Consider the following 27,313-nt stretch of genomic DNA (forward strand, 5'->3'; position numbering starts at 1 on the left):
TATTTTGCCTTTATATTTTAATAGTGCACTTTCATGATAAAGTATAATTAACCAAATTTTGTTCTGTATTCTTGATTTCTTTCAAGAAGGGGAAGAAAGAAGGAGAGCATCAGAGATACGATATCCAGGGAGATATAACATGGACATGAGTGTTGAGCTATTCAGCTACAAGCCCAACACACAGCAGTACTCAACAGTGTACAAATCAAGAAATTTTATTCAATTCAATAAACATTTTAAGTGTCCATTATGTGCCAGATACTGTGCTGGAGATACAAATAAGAGAAAGAAGATAGTCCCTGCCCTTAAGGAGCTTACAATCCTTTGGGAGAAGAAAACATACAAAAGGAAATTGGAAAGGGCTGGAGTGGACACCAGATGGTACAAAGCATGGGTTTGTGGAGTTCAAATCAACCAGAGAGGTAGATGGAAAGTAGAGAGTGATACGGGCAGTTCGAAAACCACCCTTTATAAAGCAAAGCTTTGGGAGGATTTTCTTATTCCACCCTCCAGTCCTCTTCAATAAGAGGGGAGAGGAGGCTGAGGGAGTTGGGAAGGTAGAAAGTATCCAAGGCTTAGTGATGACATCACCAAAAGATTTTGGTGTCCTTATAGTGTCAGAAGCATCATAAGCCTCTCCATGCTTGTGCCCTTGCCTTACATATGCCTACATGTGTTTCCTCTTTGTATGTATCATAGTCAAATGAATTTCTTACATTTGTTTCTATGCGTGATCTTTTTGTGTCTCTTCTTCCATTTACTGGTATGTTTATTTGTGGGAGAGTATATCCCCAAGGTTAATGGTTTGAGTTAATAGAGAAAAGGATATTTTTCATTACATTTCTTATTATGCTATTTCTTTAAGTCTCTTTGGTTTGAACTAAATTGTCCTTTGGCTGATTATTAAAAAAGTAAATACATTTATGAGAGCTTAGGAGGTATGTTTTTGAGTGAACATAAACTGTTCATCACAAAAACAATTCCCAAACTCTAAAATAGTTTTAGAAAGAAATATCTTGGGCTAGCTGTAGGGAGAGAATCAGAAAAAAAGTATAGGGTACAGCTGGGTGGCTCAGTGGATTGAGAGTCAGACCAAGAGATGGAGGTCCTGGGTTCAAATCTGACCTCAGACACTTCCTAGCTGTGTGACCCTGGGCCTTAACTTAACCCCATTGCCTAACCCTTACCACTCTTCTGCCTTAGAACCAATACCCAGTATTGATTCTAAGACAGAAGGTGAGGGTTTAAAAAAAAATAAAGTATGACTCTCTTCTTCAGTCTTTGTAAGATGACATTATGAAGAGTTCATATAGAGACATAAGGACATTTACTGGATTGCCCTTATGTAGGTAGTAGGAGGTTTTCAAGAGGACAATTGAGATCAGCAAAACACAAGCTTTGGGTAGACCCAAAACAAGACCTGAACAGACCCAAAAGCACTACGTGGGATCGTAGCATTCCTTACAACATTCTGACTTCCCTGGAGCATCTCTGAAGGCAGCCTGACCTCTACAGTAAACTTTTGAGTTAAACTATTTCATAACCACATAAAGCTAAGTTCAACAATATTAATAAATAAAGTTTTATGAACAATACAACAAAATATTTCCTTATAATACCTATATAGTACTTGAACCTGGAGTAGTTTTCCAGAATCCCCATATGTAGAAAAATATGAATTTAAGATATAGAAGCATGCAATAAGGCTGTAGGGTGCTATCTTTTGTTCTACCAAATGATGGTTAAATATAATTATCTGAAAGAGGAAGTCCTAGGTGAGAAGGATTTTTCAAATAATAAGTTAGCCTACATTCCCTCGAAAATTGTCTTCTTCATTTAATTATACATTTGTACAATACATATTAATGCTATCCTATCATTTCCTATTGAGACCAATGGAATATTCAGAATCTAAAAAAATGTTGAGGAGTGGCAAAGGGGTGGTTAGATAGCATGTAGAAAAGTCTTTATTTCTTCTTGAATCTTGAATTTGGCAGCCCGTGTTTTCAAATTTGTATTTTTTTGTAGAATTCTAGCTTCTATATAATATCTCAAGACAGAAATAAATAAAACCATTTCAAATAAAGTTGTTAAAAACTATGTATAAATGGACAAGTATCCAGTTTAATAATTTCTAAAGGTAAAACACTAAAACAAAAACATAATTTTCCAAACATGCAAAAAAGTTATTTAATTGAACTGAAGGAAAAGTTTATGCTAAGAAAGGTTTATGGGCACAAATGGGGAACTATAATAAAATGGTGGAGATTTTTAGAAAATATAAGAGAATGGAAAAGAAAGGAATAGAAAAGAACATGAAAATTTATAGGAGAATTAAGTGGGGTGGAAAAGTATAGGAGATGCTCTAGTGAGAAATTATTAAAAATAAACAGGATAAAAAACCATGTCATACAATCAGAATTACCTTGTGATGGCAGTGCCTAGAGTGGAATGGAATGAAGTCGGATTTCATACTAATTTTTTCCAGAACACCTGAAAACAAACCATGTTTCTTCTCTCTTTGTATGTCTTCTTCCTATTTTCTTATGCCTCTAACTAAAACAACACACAATCTGAACATTTCCTTTGTGTGCTCTCACTTTTTGCACTTTATAAAGACATATCCCTGGAAAAAAATCTGGTTACCATATGTGTGCCCTTTTAAAAGGAGAAGAAGGAAAAGGACTGGAGTTTTAAAGGAGTCTCTATCAGAAGAATGAATGAGAAAGAGAGAAAGGAAATAGAAAGCTTAAAAAAGGTAATGGATAATCAAAATTTATCCAGCCTTGTTTCAGACTAAAGGAATTAAAGGCTTATTTCCCCTTCTCTAAAAAAAAATAACCAAAAGATACATAAATTGTTAATATGCTAAACTCATCTTTTAACTTGTATTTTTACATGTGACTGTACTACTTTTTAAATTTTCTAAATCATAAATAATAAGAGCCAATTAATGGCTAATAAGGGAAAATGACAAATGAATTGCAATAAAAAATACAAACATTATTTCAACTCACTACATTAGGAAGAAAAGGCTTATTATCTCAATCTTGGGATCATAAATTATAGCCATAGGAATTCTCAGGTAGAGGACTTCAGTTAATGAGCTACAGGACAGCTCCCTCTATTGTGCAAAAAGAATGGAGATATATGATGAATTACAAGGACACAGTAAATGCATTAAAATCTTGGTCTGGATAGGAGATTCCATTTTGAGGCATGCAGTTAGGATTAAGCTATTATAAGTCAAAAGGTATTATATTTGATGAAAATATTAAGTAGGACTATATGATTATTTTTCTTCTTTCCAATAATCTTTTTACTGTACTCTAATATTTTGTTCTGTGTCTATTCCCGTACCTTTTCTACTTAGCAAAACAGGGATTATTGTAGATCAAGCAAATAAAAAAAAGCATAGGCTTTGTAACAATTGAATCTTCATCCTCCTAGTTGTACTGTGTTCTTGTCGAAACATTTGCTTGTAAAGATGTATTTCTGAAATGTCTGCTACATATGAACATTAATTTCACAGTAGGCAATGCTGTCAGTCAGCTAGATTGTCCCATTTTTCTAGCCTGTTTTCTGATGGAGCAAATTCTAAATAAGTAGTCTCTTAAATTATTTCACATAATTTAAAAATAGCATGTCATTACCATCAAGCTCCAAGGAGAATGATTTAATTTCAAATCGTTTCCCCATACACTGACTGAAGAAATGGCTCTATGATCATTTTTGACCTTTCGTCGGCATAATTGCCAAATAATTAACAATAGTAAAATGATTACCACCTGAAATAGTTGAAAATGATTATTAAAGGACATCATACATTTGATTGGAGCCATGACCTATATATTTTCTACTTACGACTGTCTATTAAGAACAACAACAACAGCAACGCTCGGGGTGTTGATCTGAAAGCCAACGAACACACTGGCAGCATTTCTCTTTTTCTCTGTTTTTTCCCCCTCCTACAGAGGTCAAGGAAAATTCTTAATTGCCCTTTTCAGATGATACTCTTCTGCAGTGAGTGCTATAAATAATAGTTTAAAATGTGAGCCCTGGGCCATGGTCCAGGTAGAAGTTTGAGGTCTGTTTCATTCAAAATGAGAGATACGTGTGAACTATCCTTTTAACTGATGTGGTGGATTTAATATGTATCTGCACAGTGCACATCATCAATATATTGACTTGTTTTGTGTCCTTAGGACTGTCCTAGTTGGTTTAAAAAAATGGCATAGAGAAAAGACAGTACTTACCCTCAAGGACTTTATAACCTTCTTTCTCTTAGCTGCAATCTGTTCCATTGAAAAAATTCAGTGGCCAACGGCATGCCTAGCCTTCTAATGTCCAATGGAACTGAAGGTTTTATGGGCAGCCAGAAATGCCTTTAGGAGCTGGTGGTAAAAGGCACTGTGGAAGCTCACTTTTTCAATGACAGTGCCTTGAACATAATAGGCATTTAATAAATGATTGCCGAATTGAATTGACTGCTATAGCCAAAGCCATAGTCCAAACTGCCTGGACAGCCAGGAAATGCAGGAGGAGAGTAGGAAGTCCTTTGACCATTGCCAAATTTCTAACTCCATGAGGTCTCTCTGGCTGCCACACAGACCACTTTCATTCTAGATGGCCTAGGAAAGTACTTAAGTGTGTGTCAGCCCCATTCATTGTGGATCTGAGGAGAGCCTGTATGACTGGGTTAATCTAAAGGTTTTCTCAAAAGTCTGATTCTCAGAATCTTGAGTGTGAGTGTGTGTAACTGAATAGATGACAATTAGGTTAATTGTTCCTGTGCATATTTTACATGATTGCTTACTGTCTCACTGAAGGGGGAAGGTAGGAAGATAGAGAGAGAATTGGGGACTCAAAAAAAATTTTTTTTCATTTTATTTTAATTCATAATCATTACCCTCTTTGTTGCCATGGCCTCATATTTGATCAACCTGCATTCAAGATCTCATCCTTTCAATTCATCCTCCACAGAGTTAATTAAGATTCCCAAAACTAAGATTCTGATCTAGTTACTACCCTACTCAGAATACTTCAGGGGCTCCCTATGGCTTCTGGGATAAAATAATATTTCTTCAATAAATTAAAAATCGGAAGGTCTGGGGGAGCTAGATGGTGCAAAGGATAAAACACTGGGTCTGAAGTCAGAAAGACCTGAGTTCAGATATGGCCTCAGATACTTAGTTGTGTGACCCTGGACAAGCATGTAACCTTGTTTGCCTCAGTTTCCTCATCTATAAAATGAGCTGGAGAGGGAAATGACAGATACTCCAATCTCTTTGCCAAGAAAATCCCAAATGGGGTCACAAAGAGGCAGATATGACTGAAATGACTGAACAAAACAACCACAACATGATCTGATTCCCACCAGTTTTCCAGATTTAAATTACTCTTCTACTGAGTTCCAAGGAAACTGGTCTACAAGCTGTTCCCTAAACTTGACATTCCATCTGTGACTCCTTGTATGCTATTAATCTCCATGCTTGGCACTCAACATTTTAATTTGATTCAATTTAACAAGAAGGTATTAAGTATTTACTAGGAGTAAAGCAATCTATTATCACCTTCACTTCTTAGAATCTCCATCTTCAGGGCATTAGATATTTCACTTGGCCTGGAGTCCAGACGTCCTGGGTTCAAATGTGGCCTTAGATATTTCCTCACTCTATAACTCTGGGCAAGTCACCTAACCCTCATTGCCTAACCCTTGCTGCTCTGCTGCCTTGGAACTAATAAACAATAAATATTGATTCTGACAGAAAGTAAGGATTTTTAGAAAAATCTCCAGCTTCTTTCAAAGTTCACCTCAAAGTGTTGTGGAGATTAAAATTAATCATCAGTAACTAAATATTATATTTTATAAAGTTTTATTAATAATAAACTAACATAAAATTCTAGAGTGAAAAAGGTGCTCACTTTTTCTCACTTCAGCTGCTCTAGTGAAGGAGAGAGAAAGAGGGAGGTGCTTTAGAACTTATATAACAATAGTGTGATCACACAAATGTGGAGGCAGAGGAGAGACTAACAGGAATTTTGGGAAAACTAAGGGACTTATGGAGGATGAAGTCCAAGGTTCAAAATCTCCATTTATACAAGGTCTTTCCTGGGCCTCCCAGTTGTTATTCTTCTCTCCTTCTGGAAATTATGTTCTATTTACTTATCTTTGTCCATGATCACATTCTCTTGCCCCCTGCCTTCTCCCACTAGGAAGCATGCTCCTAGAGGAAAGAGATTTTGTTTCTTCTTTGCATTCTTGATGCTTGGGACAAGGTCTTGCATATAACAAGCGCCTAATGAATGTGTCCTAAATTTCATTGAAATAGAATAGATGAGGGACAGCACTGCTGAATCTGAACACCAAAGGTAATTATAGATTCAGAGCTGTAAGGAATCTAAGAAGTCAACATCCAGTTCAAGACCCCCATTTTAGAAATAAGGAAACTGAGGCCCAGAGACATGAAATGACTTCCCCAAGGTTACAGTGATGGTGAATAATAATGATAAGGCTGATGTTTTAGGAATATTAATTTTCCAGTTCTGAGAGGATGGAATGAAGAAGGGACAAACTAGAAGCAGAGATAAATCAATTATGATACTATTACTATAGTCCCGGTAAGAAACAGAAGCAATATTCTCATAGGAATATATTCCAGAAGACCTGACCTTAAAAGGATGAGGAGTCTAGGAAACAAATCACACAAATATGGCCCAGAGGCATGATAAGGGCAGTAAGAGGGAATTTAGTTATTTGGACTTCTGCTAGAGCTTTCTCTTTGCCAAAAAAGAGTATCTAATAATTTTTTCACTTGGCTTAATGATAATTTCCTACTTCAGAAAACCTAGGAGCCAACATGGGGAAATTCTGTTTTAGATCTGATCCATATGAACAAGGAAGAATTATTTGCTGGGATGAAAATGATTGTAGGGGTAGGAACCACTCCATAATAGAATTTGTGAAAGAAATAGGGTGAAAAGTTGGGCATTGCCTGAAATCAAGGTTGCAAATATTTAACAATAATATTTAACAACTCTCCAGAAGTTTTGGCTTTAAAAGATTGCTCTATATAGCAAAAGTGAATAATATGGAAATAGGTATCAAGTGATACCATTTGTATAACCCAGTGTTTGTCGACTCTTGGAGAAAAGAGGGAAGAGGGTAGGGAAAGAAAATGAATCATGTGAACATAGAAAAATATTTTTAAAATAAATAAATTTAAATTTAAAAAATAAAATAAAATAAAATACATTGGGGACACATTAAAAAAACTCTCCAGAGCAAGACACACTTCTAAATTTAATCTGCATTATCACTTTCTCCCTCACTTTAAATCTAGATTACCAACAAAACAAATCAATCCCTAATTTGAAGATTTCAACAATTTCTCAGGTGTTATAAAGCTCACACTGAAAATTCTGCTCTGGTACACTGCTGCATGAAATGCACCTGAGTGTTTGAGATTTGTCACATTCTAAGAAGGATCACGAAGAATCCAATGGTCTAAAATTCTACAGAGATAGTTTGGCTAAGAAGGATATAAGTTTATCAAGAATAAAATTCTGAGGACACAAAGAAGCATTTTTATAAGGAGAAAAAGGAAGAGTTGTTTAAATGTATTGTTTCGAATTCACATATTAGTCATCTACCATCTTATAGAAGAAAAGGCAGCTGTCTTGAGTGTCCTTTCTTCATTCACAGTTTCCTTATTTTGACAGTTATGACCCATCTTACAGTTTAAGATGTTCCTAATGTATGAATGTCTACTTTTGGAGTGGGGCTAAATTATATATGAAACCATTGTCAGCACCAGCATTATCATCATCATCACTATTGCTAATGCTATTTATTGCCCACTATAACTGCAAAAGTGCAACCTCATTTTTGAGTCTCCTTTCCTAACTAGTAGAAATAGTTGTAGTATGTTTTTTCTCTCTCTCTTTTTTTTTTTGCTCAAAAAAAGAGAAAAAAAAAACATACTACAACTGGCTTTTTTTTAATGTATAGCATGTGTAGCCTTGAAAATTTGAATACAAGAGATTATTTTTTTCTTTCCTTCTAACTTCTGGAAAAGGTTTTGCCCCCTTTCCCAGTGATAAAGAAGACCTGCCAAGGTCACTCTCAGGATATTTATTAGTATCCAAACTAAGCAGGCTGCAGATGCAGATGCTCAAATGACTATGCCATCATCCATTGTCATTGGCCACATATCATCCTTAGGTTAATTATAGGAACCAGTCCATCATAAACTCCCCTGAGGAAATAGGGGCCTATATCTGAGGCTACTGAGAGTTCAGAGACCAACCATGAGTATGGAAACGAGCCTTATGTGACCTTGCAAATTAGTACTCAGAAAAGCCTGAGTATCACAAGCTCAGGCACTTGCCATCTAGACAATTAACACTTATAAATCTTTAGGAAGGCTTGAGGAGTTATGAGGTCTTGCTAATAAGGACATGATGTCAGAAGCAGAATTTTTTTCATTATATGAGCAAAAACAACAATCTTGCCTCATATTACACTGCTGCCAAAAATTCATCCTGCAACCCTCACAAAAATATTAGCATTTATAACAGAAGGGAAATTGTTTGTATAGGGTCCGAAGAAACTAATGAATCACGAAAAGTACCCTTCCTTCAGGAGCATCCGAAGGAGCTGTGGCAGTAGTCCACTCACTTCCAACCTAAGATCCAGGTATCTATAATTTAGCTTTGCAATAATATATCCTTCAATAAATTTTACCACAATTATACAAATGGTGTGAAGAAAATATTGACCTCATCACTGTTCATCTAAAGAGTAGTAGCTGCTAGATGGTGGAAAACAGGAGAGTCTGATCATCTCTCTAACTCTTAGAACTTAGCCCCAAGAAGATAAATTCAGCATGTGTAAGGGATGACTGATTGTTGTTTTGATTGGCTTTAGGGGTTTCTAAATTATCGTTCAAAGCATTATATTTCAAACTTTTTATATAAAAATCTCAGTTCTGATATGAGAACCCCAACTGCATTAATTAGTTGCCATAGTCTGGTTCTCTCCTTCTTCTCACCCCCAAGCCTTGGGCTAGGGTATGCATGATGGATACAAGTATAATAACTGCTCCATGATAAGTGGTTCTTAGCCTTTTAATGAAGGATTTGTAGGTGAGTGAGGAAATGGCATGCAACTTGGAGCAAACAGAAGATACTATCTTCTATCCACTATTAGAAGGAAACAATGCATTATAAATGAAGCTACAATGTTGTTCCAGAAAAACAAAAATTTTACCCCATTTGAAACTGATTAAACAGCGTATAGATGAATGTATAGTTAGAAATGAAATTGGATTGTAGTATCAGATCATATAGAAGACCAATTGACCTGCCATCCATTGGTCTTTACAAGTTTGTGAACTTCAAACCTAGGAGAAGCTAAGAAAACTTTCTAGACTTTTGCATCTCAGATTTCATGATAAAGTTTCATAACCAAAGAAATAGTTTCTCTGTGTACTGTGAACCAAATAGGTCCTAAGCACAAACCAGATGATGAGTCTTTTCTTTTTGTATTAAGGAAGTCAGAGATAGGAAGGACAAAGAATATAAACTCTACAAAAATCTCTCTTAAAAAGTCAGATTTTTGTCCCTTATGACACTAGCTTATACATTCTTGAAATTATTGACTCTACTTAATAATATCTTGGATGAAGATCTAACCTGTTGATTAATTGTGGTGGCAAAGAACAAAACCTAGAACTGAAATAATTTAGAAAGAAACATTATCTGGCAGAGGGGAAAGTCAAAAGAGGGGCAGCCTGCTCCCCCTTAGCCTCTGTATATTTTTATGTTATATATAGTTCAAATAAAAGAGTAAGGCTAGTTGGTCCAATCATCTAGGACAGAGACTGGTTTCCTGTATGGTTCTTTTTGAAGTCAACATAACCTGGAGTTGAGTTAAGCATGAAACTGTTATTTAGAATTTCTGGTGTTCTATTTAGAAGTATTAAGCCTCAAGATATGTAGATATATGACAAACTTCCTGTGGACATGTGGGGGACTTTGAGAATACATTTTCCGTGATCCAATGGGTTTCCAGTTTTGGACTTGATGACGTCAACCAACATAGAGAGTAACTTAAATGGGGAGATGAGGCTTTGACTGTTCTCTTTTGGTATGAGGCAGCCAGGTGGAAGGAAGAAAATGCTGGGAGGTTTGAAATAGCTTTTATCATGCGTGTGGTCTTATATATTTTACCAACATGGCCATGGTAATTAAAATATTACTTTTCCTCATAATATCAGCCTTTATCATTTTTAATCATTACAAAACAAAACCAGTCTCTAAGCAATTGGACTATTCTCTCTGTCACACAGGGTTAGGTTCAAACAATGCGATAAAGTTTTCTCAAATTTTCCTCACTTTGGGGGTTTAAAAAAAGCCCAACATTCATTCTGAAGCAAACATCTATGATTTCAAGGGAAGTTCATTATTATAACCCAATTAAGTGGAGGCATCCCCTTCACTATTCATCTTATCAAGAACTTGACAGAATTCCTTTAAGGAGTGATTAGACCAAGACTGGTGGCAAACTTTTCTCAGTGTCTCATAGTCAGAGCAATCAAATTCTCTTTAAGTCCAGGAATTTAGATTTGCACTGAGAAACAAATGCACTACACAATACAGGAAGATTTCCCAGACACTAAAAAAACACATATAGCATGAGTATCTCCCCTTCCAAAAAAGAGAGAGAAAAGAAAAGAAAGATTCACAGTCCCATGTTTCCCTTAATGTCATAAAAACTGAACAAACTCAGTTGAGCAGAATACAAAGCTCACCTCTCTCCTAAGGAAACAAACCTATTTAATCAGACTATAATATATTTTAAGTTTCTGAATATATATGTATATATATATATATTCACATATATATCCTAATTCTTTGAGAAAACATTCTAATATGTATTTTTCAGAGTTTACTATTCCATTAAAATTTAAAATTTTGTATCTTTATCACATCATATCCTTGCCCTAATTATCCTATACTCCTCTTTGAGGATACAAATTGTCCTTATATCACCAGAAGAATGAAGTACTTTAAGAATCTAATCTTAACCCCCAGATTGACCTTCAAAGACCCCAGTTCTGACACTATAATTATCTATTCATTGCCATGACAGAGAACAAAATTAAAACCAAAATAATCCAAAAAAAAGTTTATCAAGTCATTGGGCAGAGGTGGAGAGCCAAAAAAAATCCTGCTCCCCTTATACCTCTATAAGTATCATTATATAGAATTCAAAAAAAGGAACAAAGAAACAGTGGTTGATTAGCCAGCACAGACAGGTTTTCAGATAAGATATATCATTAGTCTTTGGGTCCCCTTGAAAGTTCTTTGGGGGTTAATATAACCTGGAGTCTTGAGTTAATCATTTAAAAAAATCTGATTCTTAAGCAACAGATCTTATCTCTCCACCACATAGGTTAAGTTCAAACAATGCAATAATTTCTCCATGCTACAGCAGAAATTGGATTGCAGGGGAGGAAATCCAGTTGTAAATTTTTTTGTGTGGAAATATTGTAGCCATTTACAAAGAAGAGACTGCAGAATGGAAATATGGCCAGCAACTTTTAGCAAGTTCTTAAGATTACAGTCAACATGAAATGCCGGACTAATAATTTTAAAAATCTCTTTGAGTTTTATTTTGTTTTGTGTTTAAGTTGTGATTGTATTTTAAAATGAGGGCTTTTGTGGTTTAATGGTTCTGATATTTTCTTTTGGTACTTCTGTCTTCTGGATAATTAATTAGTTTAATCATTAATTTTTAAATAGGCCATTTTCTCCTTTGCCACACCAGCAAAATTCATCATATATACTCAAATTCCATTACCACCATTCCTTCTAGAAGATGTCATGGTTTCTAATTTGGGGGAAGAGAAAAAAATCCCAAGTTCATGGGAAGTGATGAAGTGTATTTCATTCTGTTTATTAAATGCATATAATATATAAAATAATTCTAAAACCCATTATATAATTCTGGCCTTGAAACCTGACTACAAATGCATACTATAATTAGTAAAAGTAATCATTTTAAATTGACAAGATCAGAATTTCAAAAACAGAAGTATATGCTTTATAAACTCCAAGGCTAGGCTGCTTTTTAAATTATATACAAATAAAAAAGGAAAATCTAGATCAAAAGGAGGAGAAATTATATCTTTGTATGTGACAAGCCAAGGTAAACCCTCACTGAGAGATACTATACATTGATATTGTGGTTTTTCATACTCAAAAAGATTGAGATTGTTGATAAATATCATTTTTGAAAAAAAAGTTTCCATTATATGCTGGTAACTGTGATTGATACTGTAATTATTACTTATAATCTGCATTGTTGGAATTAATCAAATTGTTTGGTGGTTGAAAAATTTTGGCCTTATGGATCAGCATTGTGAGGATATAAAAATGGTATATGAAAACTATTGTCAATTTATGTATGTTGAAATTCACATGAGACTATTGATATTTGAAGTAGAATATGTTTTAATAAAGGAAGTTTTTAGAATTCATGAAGAACAAATAAGAAAATTTGAAAGAAGAAGGGAGATATTGAGAGAGCTCATTGCCTCATTTGAGGATTTCAAAGAAGACATTTTTGGAGAAGGGAAGTCCCCCAAAATGTCAACTCTTTCCCAAACTTTGCCTATTGAAGCCTATCTATCCATAGACACTATAATATAACCTGCTCTTTCATTTCCAAATGTTTCCAGTAACCTGAATTTTGCCTCAACCACAAAGAGGCCAGCATTTAACTAGAAATAGATGTAAATGGAAGGTTAGGCAGAGAGCCCAACCTCTGCCTAGGTGTTAGGAATTTTTCCTAACTAGGGGCTCATAGTAATTATGACTTACCCTAGAACTTTCCATCTAAAATAAACTCCCTAGAGGTTCCGGGTTAAGATGGCGGCAGAGTAAAAAGCAGCTCTTAACCTCTCCTGACCAAAACACACAAGACTCCTCAAAGGGACATAAAAACAAGTCCAGAGGAACAGAGGAACCCCACAACAGGTTGCAGCGTGGAAGGTTCGTGGAATTGGGACATTTCCATGCTATAAAGGGGTGAAACAGCTCTCACTAAATCGTGCAACCACCCCACCCCCAACCCCTCCACACACACCAGCTATAGCGCCGAAGCCAGCTAAAAAGAAATAGAGCAAGTTTGGGGCACCCATCGAGTCATTGGCAGCTCCAGGACCTATTCCTGAGAGCAGCAAGATTTGGGACCCCAAAAAGCCAAAGAACGCACGCGAACTCTGAGCGTGGGCTCAGAGCACAGGCGTGGCGGAGGCATGGGTGGAGGCAGACACAGCCACTAGCTAAAGCTCTGAAACCCTGAGTGGGGAACCAGCGCAGACGGGTGTACGACCATGGAAGTAGTGCCCTGAGACTTGTAAAGGAACCTCCAGCAGAGGATCAAGCAAGGGGGCCCACCAGGGGGCTTGACCTCAGGAGCCAAAAGACCACGGACAGACCCTGAGCGCAAGGATAAAGCTGAGAAGCTGCTGGGCTAATGATGGCTACCCAGACTCAGGAAGTTCAGAAGAGAAAGAACTCTATGGATCTGTGACTGGTCCTATGGCACATAAAATTTTTAGTATTGACTTAGTTAGGATATAAATGGTCTGTTTACCAAACATGTAGATGGAATAAAGCTGAGAGAAATAAATAACATACATTGTGGATGACAGAGTCCAGATTCAAGAAGATCTTAATAGGTCAAAACATTGGGTCACATGAGGATGATGACTGTTCTTTGCTTTGTGTTAGGTGGCTTATCACCTAACACATAACTCACACATACTAAGCTTTCATGAATGTCAATTAGGTTGGAAAATGAATTTAATATGAATAAATATAAAGTCTTACATTTAGGTAAAACAACTGTCACTGTTGCAATATGAGGATGACAAGCTAGTTAGACATCTGAAAAAAGATCCAGGAGTTGGAGCAAAATGTAAACCCAATATGAATCAGCATTCTGATATGATAACCAAGAAAATTAATGTAATGCTAGTCTTTATGAAGGAAAGCAGAATGCCCAGGACTGGGTAGGGGGGGCAGTAATACTCTCAGTATTTTGCACTTGTCAGACAACATCTGGAGTCTTGGGTGCCATATTTCAGAAAGAATATAAATAAACTGGAGAAAGTCTAAAGAAAGGCTGATGAAGGTCCTCTATCTACGTCACACCATACAAGGAGTAGATGAAGAAAATAGTTTACCCTAAAGAAGAAAAAAATGTAAGGAAGCATGATAGGTTTCTCCAAGTTTTTTTAAAGGATTGTCACCTGGAAGAAGGGTAAGAGTTATTTTACTTGGCCCCAAAGAACAGAATTAAGAGCAACCAGTGTAGGTTGCCAAGAGGAAGTGGCATTGGCTACCTCAAGAAGGAACAGGTTTTCCTTTATTGAGAATCTGCATGTAAATGTTGGGTTTGAAGTAGAGACAGAGATTCCTGTTCACTTGCAAATGAGACTCCATTTTATGATTTAGTTATCATGGTGGAGACTCACCATAATTTATGCATCTTCTGTAGTACAAAGAACTAGCCTAGAAAAAAAAGTAGGTTATAGTTCTAGTTCTGTTTATGACCTTTAAAAAATTTCAAAGCCTCTATCAAATGGAAATGATGCCTTCTGTATACATCATAGGGTTTTTGTTTTGGTTTGGTTTTTTTTGGTATTAAATAAGATAACAGATGTGAACTGATTTTGAAAAGTTAAAAAGACTATATAAATAGAAGCCATCATTAGTTTTCCTCATTTGTAAAGTGAGGAAAAGATGTTTTCTTCTAATGCAACTCTGCTGGAAAGCTAATTTATATACCAATACATATGTAAAATACTTTAAATTCTTTAGAAGGCAGATGTCATGTATGGTTCAGATAAATACTCGTGAGTACATAAATCTCAGCTAAAGACAAGTGTCATATTTCTCTAGCAGGAAAGAAAAATTAGCAAATTCATTATTAGGATCCTATTTATATGTCTATTGTCAAGGCAAATTATTTATTTGTTTTATGTCTGTTTTGCCTGGATTAACATCATTAGTATTCAGGAGTAAATGAGTTCTGCATTTGAATTTCATACATTTTGCATTTTAAACAGGGGCCCAAGCTCATCCAACTTTTTCATGTGATGACACTTGTAATTAGTGGATAAAACATAATTTAAGCTAGCAAAGAACAACTTACATGTACATGTCACTTGAAGGTTTGCAATGAGCTCTCCTCCTAACAACTCTGAGAGAAGCAGTGTGTCATTAATCACTATTTTATAGGTACAAAGGTAACTTTCAATGATCACACAGCTAGTGTCTTAGACCAGGTTTGAAATTGAGGTTCCTATGTCTCCAAAGCCAGCTCTAGTTATTAAACCATTTTGCCTTTGAGTTCTGTAACTGGAAGGAAATGAAACTTTGTTGCTTTGCATGCCCAAAGAATCTTAGGTGGAGATATTCATGTGGATGACTGCAAGAGAACTGCTTCTTGGAAAGGACATTCTTCATTTTTCTACCAGTTTTGGGGGAGCAACCTCCCATGCTGGATAGGCTTGCTCTTTCCTCCTGGTGGCAGTCAAGATAGTGAAGTTCTTGTTCATCTGAAATATGAGCACAATATGCTAAACTGGGTTTGAAGAAAAGTACCCCCCACCAAATTCCCTTTCAAGCCCTTGTATCTCCAAGAATTGAGTTTGGGGTTTTAGTCTTTTTCATTTATCCTTTTCAGCCCTATGCATTAGCAGAAGAGTCTCTGGACTTGAGAAAACAAGCCAAAGAGACCCGCCTGAGAGGTAGGATTCCAGGTCAGATATTGCTGTCATCCCAACAAGGAAGTCCTAAGAAAATGGAATATGGGACACAAGCCCAGAGGACCTTTAGACTTCAAAGGTGTTAGGAAAGATCTAAGAATACTGAGTTAAACTGTAAACCTAATGCCTCCTACCTCTCCAATTTCTGCAGGAAAGGCGATTATATACTCCAAGATGTGTGGGAGTGTTTGTATGTTTGTCCTTACTTTAACTTTGAAGTAAATATCCCTTTGTAAAAGCGAATCTGACTGGTAAGTGGTAAAAAATAAAGAGCAAACCAATGATTTTTCATTTAATTTTAAAAATCAAATTAATGGTGAAGGAAAAAAATTGGAAAAGAAATGAGATCTTTTACAAAAACAAAAGCAATGCATCCAGTATTAGAAGGAAAGCAGGAAACTATGAGGAAATGTTTATAGCAAGTTTCTCTGATAAAGAGAATTGAGTCAAATTTATAAGAATATGAGTCATTCTGTGGCATGATGATATGCTTGGAGATTCCTATAAAATCAACTAAAAAACTAATTACCAACTTTTAACAAAGTTGCAGGATATAAAAAAACAACATAAAAATCATCAGTGTTTTTATATATTACCAACAAAGCCCAACAGTAAGAAATAGGAAGGGAAATTCCTTTCAAAACAATTGTAGATAATATAAAATACCTAGGGGTCTACCTGCCAAGACAAACCCAGGAATTATTTCAACATAATTACAAAACATTTTTTGCACAAATAAAGTCAGATCCAAGCAATTGGAAAAGCATCAGTTCCTCATAGGTAAACCATGCCAACATAATGAAAATAACAATTCTACCTAACTCAATCTACCTATTCAGTGCCACACCAATCAAAAATCAAAATGATTATTTCTTTAAAGCTAGAAAAAAATTCTGAAGAAACTGGGAACACCTATATGAATTATATTATCTATATGAGCTAATGTAGAAGAAATAAGCAGAGCCAGAAGAACAGAAACACAGAATACAGAAATAATGTACAATGAACAACTGTAAATGACTTGGCTATTCTCAGCAATACAATGATCCAGAACAGTGATTAAAAATGTGATCTACCTCCAGAGGAAGACTGATTGCAGATGAAAACAGATCATTTTTCACTTTATTTTCCTCATGGATTTTTTAAAGTGTCATTCCATAAAATGAGGACTATGGAAATATGTTTTATGGGATAGTGCATGTATAACCAATAGAAATTCCTTAGTGTCTTAGGGATGGGGGAAGAAGGAGAGAGAGAGAGAGAGAAAGCAAAAGAGGAGAAAGAATGCAGAACTCAAAAATGTTAGAAAATGATCATTAAAAATTGTTTTTACATGTACATGGGAAAAAATAAAACATTACCATAATTATGCAAATATATGTATATATATATATGTATATGTACACATATATATCAGTCATTCCCCAATTGATATGTGGTCAAAGTATCTGAACAATAAATTTTCAGAAGAAATCAAGGCTATCTATAGGTATCTGAGGTACTAATCAGGAGATTAGAATGGCAAATAATAGTTTTCAGACAAAGAAATCATAGTTATCTCTAGTCATATGAAAAAATACTCGAAATCACTCTTGATTAGAGAAATGCATATTAAAACATCTCTGAGATACCATCTCACACACATAAGAGACTTATATAATTGAAAAGGAAAAATGATAAATTTTGGAGATGTGGGGAAAACTGAGACAGTATTGCACTGCTGATAGAGTTTTGAACTAATCCTAACATTCTGAAGAACAATTTGGAACTAAACCTATAGAGCTATAAACTATGCATATAACTAGGTCTGTATCCCAAACAGATTTTTTTAAAGGAAAAAAGGAAAAGGTCCCATATATACAAAAATATTTATAGCAGCTCTTTTTGTAGTGCAAAGAATTGGAAATTGACAGATGCCCATTTAATTAAGAATGGCTGAGTAAGTTCTGGTATATGATTCTGATGGAATGCCGCTTAGGTATAAAAAATGATGAGCTGGATGCTTTCAGAAAAACCAGTAAAGACTCACATGAACTGATAAAAAGTGAAGTGAGCAAAATCAGAACATTCTACACAGTAACAGCAATATTGTGCAATGATGTGAATGCTTAGTTATTTTCAGCAATATCAAGATCCAAAACAATTCCAAAGCATCTATAATGAGAAATGCTATGAATCTCCAGAAAAAAGAACTGATGGAGTCTGAATGCCAATTGAAATATTCTATTTTTTACTTTAGTTTTTTTTTAGTTTTTTTTGGGAGAGGTGGGAAAGTTGATCTGTTTTCTTTCACAACATGACTAATATGGAAATGTGCTTTTCATGGCTACACATGTATAACCTTTATCAAATTGTTTGCAGTCTTAGCATGAGGGTGGGGTAGTGTAGGAGAGGGAGAGAGAATTTGGAACTCAAAATTAAAAAAAAAAGAATCTTACATAAAGTTAATTACTTTTAAGTGGAAGGATATAATCCATGAAGTCTTGTTATAAAAAGTATAGATAGGCCTCCATGCTACTGTTCAGAAGTTAGCTCATGAGGGATGAGATGCTCTCAGGAATAAAATTCCAAAGATACAAAGAAAAATAATTTTAACGATGAAGGGGAAAGATTATTGTCTAAATAGCCTCATATGGATGTACAGGGGATTAATTCCAGTTTAAGATTTAAAATATATATCCTGAAGATGGATGAAAGACTGTTAACAGAGGATGAATTCTATATGAGCTCAGGGGGAGCTGAGACTGATGAGAAAAACAAAGAATAATAACAAAATTTTAAACTATCTTGAAAAAAAGAGGAAGATAAAAAAGGACTAAAATCACTGAAAAGTTAAATGGGACAGTGATAGAGTACAGAGAAGTCACCAGATCCAGATGAACTTTAGACCAAAGTACGGAAACAACCTGTTAGATATGCTTGCTCAGTCATTGCCTTTGATCTTTGAAAGAATGTGAAGAATGAGACCATGCCTTTGGTAAAGAATAAATGTCCCAATGTTAAAAAGAACATGGAGGAGAAGCAAAAGGAGGAAGAGGAGGAGGAGGAATTAAATTAAGCAAAGAAAGTTCAAGAAAGAAAAGGCAAAAACTGTCAGTGAGCTAGATTTAGGTTCCTTGCAAAATTATAAAATGTATTATTAAAGCAGGAGTTCTTAACCTTGGACCCACCCAGTCTATTCACAAATTTCAGGGAGTGCATGAAATTGAATGGGATGAAAAATGACTTTCACTGGTCTTTATTTTCCTTTGTAACACTATTATTTTATTTTATGCATTTAAAAAATTATTCTGAAACTAATCCCTAGATTTCAGTAGAATACCAACAGGCAAAAAAAAGGTTAACAGACTCTATATTAAAGGAATAGTTAGTGTATCTCTATCTAAAAAATAAATCAAGTGATCACAATGAACCAGTAGGGTTTCACCAAGAAAAAGTCCCGCCATAAAACTCATTTCCTTTTTCTGACATAGCTACTTGAACTGTTTAGGAGAGCTTAGTGGAACAGTGGATAGAATGCAGAGCCTGGATTCAGGAAGAATTATCTTCTTGCATTCAAAAGCAGCTTCAGTTACTATATGTATGACCCTGGGCAAGTCACTTAACCTCATTTGCCTCAGATTCCTCATCTGTAAAATGAAGTGGAGAAGGAATTGGCAAACCATTCCAATCTTTGCTAAGAAAACACCAACAGAGCTCATGAAGAATGAGATACAATTGAAAACAAGTGAACAATAACAACTAAGACTGATAGAGCAAGGAGAATTCTGTACAAATTATCTATCTCGTTTAGTTTAATTTTTGATGCATAATTTCATTTTAATAATTGATTTATAATATAAAGGAACTTTATAATTTTTCAGTTTAAGCTGAAAGCCATGATATATTGACAGGGATGCAGGAACACTGGAACTAAATCTGATCACTCCAAAGATGGAGTAGGAATTCAGCCAAAGCAGTACATTAATAAAATTTATACCTTTAAATACTTATATCAATAAAACAGAAAAAGAACAGATCAATGAATTGAGTATACAACTAAAAATAGAAAAAATTTAAAACTCCAATTAAATACCAAATCAGAAATCGTTAAAATCAAAGGAGAGATAAATAAAAATGAAAGTAATAAAACTATTGAACTGATAAATATACAAGGACCTGGTTTATGAAATAAATAAATAAATCATTAGTTAACCTGATCAAAAAAAGAAAGACTAAAACCAAATTACCAGAATTAAAAATGAAAAGGACAAAATTTTTCTATTTCAACTTAGAAGATTCCTGATGAAATATCTAGGGATGTGTGCTTAGATCTCTCCCATATAATAACATCTTTATCACTGACTCAATATTCTTAAAATTCCTGTCTTCCTTTAATGCACAGTTCAGCTATTGATTGATATTAGGACTTCTTTGTCCCTCTTAAAATGCTAATTATTTCTCCCCTTTGGAATTACTTGTTATTAATTTTGATATAGTTGGAGTATTTACTTATCTCTATCTATGTTGTATCCCACCAATAGAATGTAAACTCCTTAAGAACAAAGACTATGTCGTTTTTGTGGTTTTGCCTCCAACTTGGAGCTCAAGCTTTGCACATAATTTAATTTTTATTGAACTTAAATGAATTGAATAAAGGCAAGATAGGAAGGATAGTTAATACAGTATATGACATAATCAAGATCCAAAAAATCTCTACAGACTAGATAAAGAGTATTCCAAAATTCTTAGTATGGTTTGAAGCTACTAAAGCTGTTACATTCAGTTTTTTCCTGAAGATCCTGAACAAGGTATTAAAGCTTTAAAAGCACTAAGACTTTTGGGACATTCTTTATAAGGTAGAATTTAATAGAGATCTGTGAACTCACACTTTTATTTTAAAAAATCAATATCACACATATTAGGATAAGGGATAGTAAGGCAGCAAGTAGTTCATCTGAAAAAGTTCTAAGGGTTTTATTGGATAGAAAACTCAATATGAGTATGATTTGGAAACCCCCCAAAAAAGATAGGCTTAATGTTTATGACTAAGGAAGTGATAGCATTCCTGTTTTGTTTCAGAAAAATTATATCTGGAGTATCATGTTCAGTTTTGGGTGCCATGTTTTAGGAAGGACATTGCAAAGTCAAGTCTATCCAGGTGAAGGCAACTAGGATAGTGAGCTGCCTTGAGATCAAGCCATACAAGGACTAATGGAAAAAAAGTGGAAATCTTTAGCTTGATGAAGAGAAGACTTGGGGGGCAAAGAGAATTAAAGAGGCAATTAATGTTTATCAAGAGAAAAAGTAGTCCCATTCTTCTTGGCCTCAGAGCCTGGCATAAAGCCTTATACAAGTCACCGCTATCTATATACGAAAACAACTGTCAACAAAACAAAATAGATATGGTTCATCCCTATACTTGATCTTATATCACACCTTTATCCTCAACTACATTCTCCTAATCTGTGCTTGGTTGTTCCAAATTTTTTTTTTTATCCTGGGACTCCATTCTAGGAGCATAGGGCCACAACCAGTAGGCAATGGGTCACTCAGGGTCACCCAGCTGGGAAGTGTCTGAGCCCGGATTTGAACCTAGGACCTTTCGTCTCTAGGCCTGGCTCTCAATCCACTGAGCTAGCCCAGCTGCCCCTACTTTAGGTTGCAGTTTCTTTAGCAGATGTTCCAAATTAGTGCCTATAAATTAGAGAACTTGAACTCACAACAAGAAAGAAGCATATTTTGGCCCTGAGTATCAGAAATCATAATCCCACATTTCCATCAATGTTTTAAGCTGAATAACATTAAATACACAGTCATAATCCCATGTATACCCTATAGAAACAAACCTTATTTAAATAGACTTTATATGTAAATTAAGCCATGTTAGAGATAAGCCATTTTTAGGGCAAATCTTGTACTAATTTTAGAAGGGAGATTTACATAGCAGTAAAATCACTAAGAAAACTCAGTAAATATAAATACCTGTGAAAGAAAAGTCCAAAGCAGTACAAAAATGATCATCAATATTAAATAACATCAATTTTCCTCATAATCTGGTAGTTTGTCCCCAAAGTTCAATTAATCAGCTCCTTTCTTCTTAGACTGAATAATAAACCTTAAAGTACCCAAAGATCTCAGCTTAGATAGAATTAGTAGATAGACTCAAATCTTAAGTACTCTTTTGTCTTAGAAGTTTTTCCCATTGTATCTCCAGCTCTGGCTGGAATCCTCATTCCTTTGTCTCCATTGTAAGCCAATCAATTGTCCTTCCTGTCCTTGGTATATAAGATCCCAAGTTCTTCTGCTGATTGGAAAATCCTCTTTTGAGGTGCATTTCCCTATAGACAGTATTCCCAGAGTTCCAGAGCTGTGCAGTGGCCAATAGAGCATTGTCTCCCTTGTCCTGATTAAAGACTTGTTCTTTCTTACTACTTTTGGTAGTTCTATGTTTTTCAAAGTTGATACTATAACATACCTCAAAATATTCTTGAGAAGTTGAACAAAAATATTCATAGCCACACTCTATGTGGTGACAAGAAACTGGAAAATGAGGGTATGCCCTTCAATTGGGGAATGGCTGAACAACTTGTGGTATCTGCTGGTGGTGGAATACTATTTTGCACAAAGGAATAATGAACTGGAGGAATTCCATGTGAACTGAAATGACCTCCAGGAACTGATGCAGAGTGAAAGGAGCAGAGCCAGAAGAACATTGTACACAGAGACTGATACACTGTGGTAAAATAGAATGTAATGGACTTCTGTACTAGCAGCAATGCAATGACACAGGACAATTCTGAGGGATCTATGGAAAAGAACGCTACCCACATTCAGAGGAAGAACTACGGGAGTGGAAACACAGAAGAAAAACAACTGCTTGAACACATGGGTGGATGCGGACATGATTTGGGATGTCCTGAAATGACCTCACCAATGCAACTATGAATAATATGGAAATAGGTCTTGATCATGACACATTTAAAAACCAGTGGAAATGTGCATCAGCTGGGGTGGGAGTGGGGTGTTGAGAGGAGAGCAAGAACATGAATCATATAACCATGAAAAAATTTTCTAAAAAATAAAATTTCAAAAAAATATACATATTCTTGAGAATTTAACACATAAACTCTACTGGGATACATTAACTGTACATAGACCATCAGTATTCACTGAACTATGATCAACAATTGCTGAAATATAAGCTCAATTCATAAAAACTTAAAAAATATTTTTTAATACTGGATGCCATCCAGCTGCTTGTCGACTCCTGACTATATGGAATGAAAAGCTTTCAAAGTACAGAGATATGGTCAAGAAGTTTAAAATCAAGTCACAATTGGATAAAGTGCCCATTGTCCTAGGTGTTTTCAGTGAGTCTTCTGTGTATAAGCTTACATCCTAATTGGCATGGGACTCTGGGTTTACCTTGTACCCTCAAATTATAGAAGTGCTTCAGGTCAAACTATAAGCAAGGAAATTCCTTTGCTTCCTTGTTACATTCTTTTTTAGTATTGCATTCTTGTTAATGCTAACCCTGGACACCAAAGAGAAAGACCCTTGAGAAAATTATCACCCTTGGATTCTCCCCTAGGTTTTGAGATAGACATAGATATACATATTCTGGTTATATCCCAATACCATCAGTTATAATCTAGGACATCTACTTGCTCCCTAAATTATGGCCAGCCAAACCCTATGTCTTCAGGACATAAGATACTGCTCTGAACCCAGTCAGGTGACCAGCCCCCCCCCCTTTTGCCTGAATTCATACCCTCCTCAAGTCACATAGCACCTGCTATAAATAGAGTATAAAAACCTCAGAACTGATCCCTTAGAGGAGGAAGTGTCCCATCTATGTTGACCTGCCAGCCAAATTCAACATGAATTCCAAATTAATATATTTCTCTTTTTATTTCTAAGCTAAGTTATGGAGTCTTGCATTCTTGCCAAAGGTACCCATCCAGAACCCATGGGGGTTCATCTCAAGTCCTCCCCCAACCCTAATGCTTTGTTTTATTTTAAATAGAAAAAAAGCAGTTATTTTATCCACTTGAAAATAGTCCATAGAACTCTCTGTTATGGAAGAATTGTCTCCTTTACATGTTCATATGGTTGGTAATTCCTGCCAAATATATATTTTCCACAAAGAGCAGCTAGATGGTACAGTGGATAGACCCCTGGGTCTAGTAGGGAAGATTTTCTTCCTGAGTTCAAATCTGGCCCCAGACATTTATTAGCTGTGTGACCCTAGGCAATAATTTAATCCTGTTTGCTTCAATTTTCTCATCTGCAAAATAAAATAGAGAAGAAAACGGCAAACAACTTCAGTATCTTTGCCAAGAAAACCCCAAATGGAGTTAGGAAGAGTTAGACACAACTGAACAACAACCATGTTCACCACAAGGCAGAAATTATGTAGGTAAAAATTGTTTTATTATTATGCTCAAACATAGATTCAGGCCACAAAGAAAACCTGAACAATTATGAATATCCTGACAAGGCTTCTTTCTTATTGAATAAACTGCATCAGTGTCACAGAGAAATAATTCTTTTACATATTACATATGTACAAATTGAAGTGAAGATAGATTCATAGTTCTGTGCTTCCTTCAATGTCATAAAAGTTAAACAAACTTAGTTAAACAGAATCATAATCTCATATATCCTCTAAGGAAACAAACTTCATCAAACAATAGGTAAACTAAATCAGGTACAGATTAGACTCCATTTAGAGGATTCACAATTAGACTGATTGAGGAAGATTTGCATGTCTCCAAAGGGTGCAGGACAGTTGAGATTCTTCTAGCTTCTTATCTATGGAATACTTAAGACTCCTAAGTAAATGTTTATTACCTCATGAGAGAGGTTTTTATCAAGTAAGGTTGATATTAACTAAAACATGCAGGAGGAATAAAAGGAAAATTTTAAATTTCCTTAACGACTGAATATAAAGGACTGTGACCATATGGTGACTTGTCTCAGTACTATTTCTTTTTTTTTTTAATTTTTTTTTATTTTAAACCCTTAACTTCTGTGTATTGACTTATAGGTGGAAGAGTGGTAAGGGTAGGCAATGGGGGTCAAGTGACTTGCCCAGGGTCACACAGCTGGGAAGTGTCTGAGGCCAGATTTGAACCTAGGACCTCCCGTCTCTAGGCCTGGCTCTCAATCCACTGAGCTACCCAGCTGCCCCCTCTCAGTACTATTTCTATCTGAACCTAATAAGAAAAGATGAGAAAGATATACTAATAACAATAATTTATATATTATAAAACATGCCTATATTATAATATATAATTTATAAATAATTTCTACATCATTTTAAGGTATGCAGTATCCTTTTTCAAAAACCCCTTGTTTTTTATAGTAGAATAAATACTGCATATTGGTTCCAAGGCATGAGTGGTAAGAGCTAGGCAATAAGGGTTATGACTTGCCCAGGGTCACACAACTAGGAAGTGTCTGAGGTTAGATTTGAACCCAATATCTCCTATCTCTGGAGCTGGCTTTCAATCCACTGAGCCACCTACCTGTTCCTGCAATTTGCTTTTGAAATCTTTTTTTATTCTAAACTTAAACAGTCTCAAAGACTATTCCCATAAACAAAGCAGATCACAGAAGAGGATTCTATATAAAAACATGTCTTTATTTCTCATCTTTTGAGTTTAAAATATCATAATAAAATATCCTTTCTATAAAATGGCAAAACAAAATACATAATTAAAAGTATATAATAAAGTCTCCACATTATTTTCAAAACTATCATGTTTACCCATATTTCTTCTTGAACTTCTTCCTGTCTCTTCTATGCACTTTAAAAAAATGTTAGTGACTCTTTTTTTGTATCACTATTGTTAAACTTTCCCCTTTAATAACTGAGAGAAGGGGAAGGGGGGAATATTTTGACAAATAAGCAGAGTCAAGCAAAATGAATCCACAGAGTGGTTATGTCCAAAAATGTGTATGTGTACCTTATTTCTATTTCTTTTCTCTCAGGAAAAATGTAACATGCTTCATCATAGGTCCTCTACAGACATGGCTGGCCATTGCATTGATCAAAGTTCTTAAGTCTTTCAGAGTTATATTTCTTCACAGCCTTGCCCTTTAATAAATTGTTCTCCTGGTTCTGTTCACTTCACTCTGTGTCTTAAATTATCTCTTTCATCATTTCTTTTTTTGTTAAACTCTTATCTTCCACCTTAGAATCAATTTTTGATTCTAAGGCAGAAGAGTGGTAAGGGCTAGGCAATGGAGGTGAAGTGACTTGCCCAGGGTCACACAGGAAGTGCTCATCTCTAAATCCAAGGAGATACCCAACTGCCGCCTCATTTCTTAAGGCACAATAATATTGCAATACGGTCCCAAAATCCTGTTGTTTAAAAGGTAATCCATGGCATCACCCTTTAGATTCTAATTTTTGATTTTCTAGTTTCTACTTTCTAAGTCTCTTTACACATCAGGAAGTTTGTTTTTGTTTGTGGCTATTCTGTCCTCAGTGTTATCCTACCTTTTACCACTCCCTCATCTTTACCTTTACTTATTTCCCTATGAATTTGATCAATTTCCACCAAACTATGTGTGTTTCAAACCTTCTTTGTCCTTTTCTGATAAGACAAGATTAATTAGATGACTGCTCTCCCCTCACCTTCTTCTATTTACTCCAATTATGAGAAGTAATTAATTCTACCTCCTTCTTTATCCTTTCTTCATTAGTATGTTCTTCTTTCACCCTCCCTTCTCTTTCTTCTCTTAAAATCCTCAAAACAGAAGCAATCCAAACCCAGGACCTTTGTTTTTCTTATTATGCTCCCTTTGAAGACATTTAGATGCTGAAGGAACACTTGTTTCTTCTTCCCCCTTTTGAATGTTAGCACTACATCATTGTACAACTCCTTTCAGATACTCAAATCCATTTTTCTTTCTAGGTTTCTCTGGATTCCTGTGTTCATATTTGCAAGTTTCCACTCAGCTCTGGACTTTTTGGTAGAAATGCTCAAAAGTTGTGGCAGGCTGATTGGAGAAATAGGGTCAGGATAGGACCTGTTATCTGGATTCCCTACGTGACCAATCCTGGCTGAGGCAGTCTTTGTGTTTGGTCCTGGTCACCTGAGCCCTGAAAAGCTCTGGTACCAGCAGGTTGGTTAATCCAAAAACAACTTGACCCCTCCAGGAGGCTATTGGAAGTCATTTAGAGAAATATTCTGTAATAGATATTTTATCTGGATCCCATTACAAAATTATCGGCAAGTAAAACTGTGTGTATGATTTTTTCTGCACTGCATGTCAGGTAGCAGACAGAATGGGCCATCTAAGGTAAAAATCTGAGACTCCTCTTTTGACTCATTTTCAGATCCCCACCTTTTCTCAATATTCTTATTGGGAAGCTTTGAGTCTTTAGCAGACCAACAGCTACTGAGTTAACCATTTTTCTCCTTGATAATTAAGAAGCCTGAACTCTAAGAAACCTCAAGGCCAGGCACAGACAA

The sequence above is a fragment of the Gracilinanus agilis genome, chromosome 3, assembly GCF_016433145.1.
Source record: "Gracilinanus agilis isolate LMUSP501 chromosome 3, AgileGrace, whole genome shotgun sequence".
NCBI classification, from domain to species: Eukaryota; Metazoa; Chordata; class Mammalia; order Didelphimorphia; family Didelphidae; genus Gracilinanus; species Gracilinanus agilis.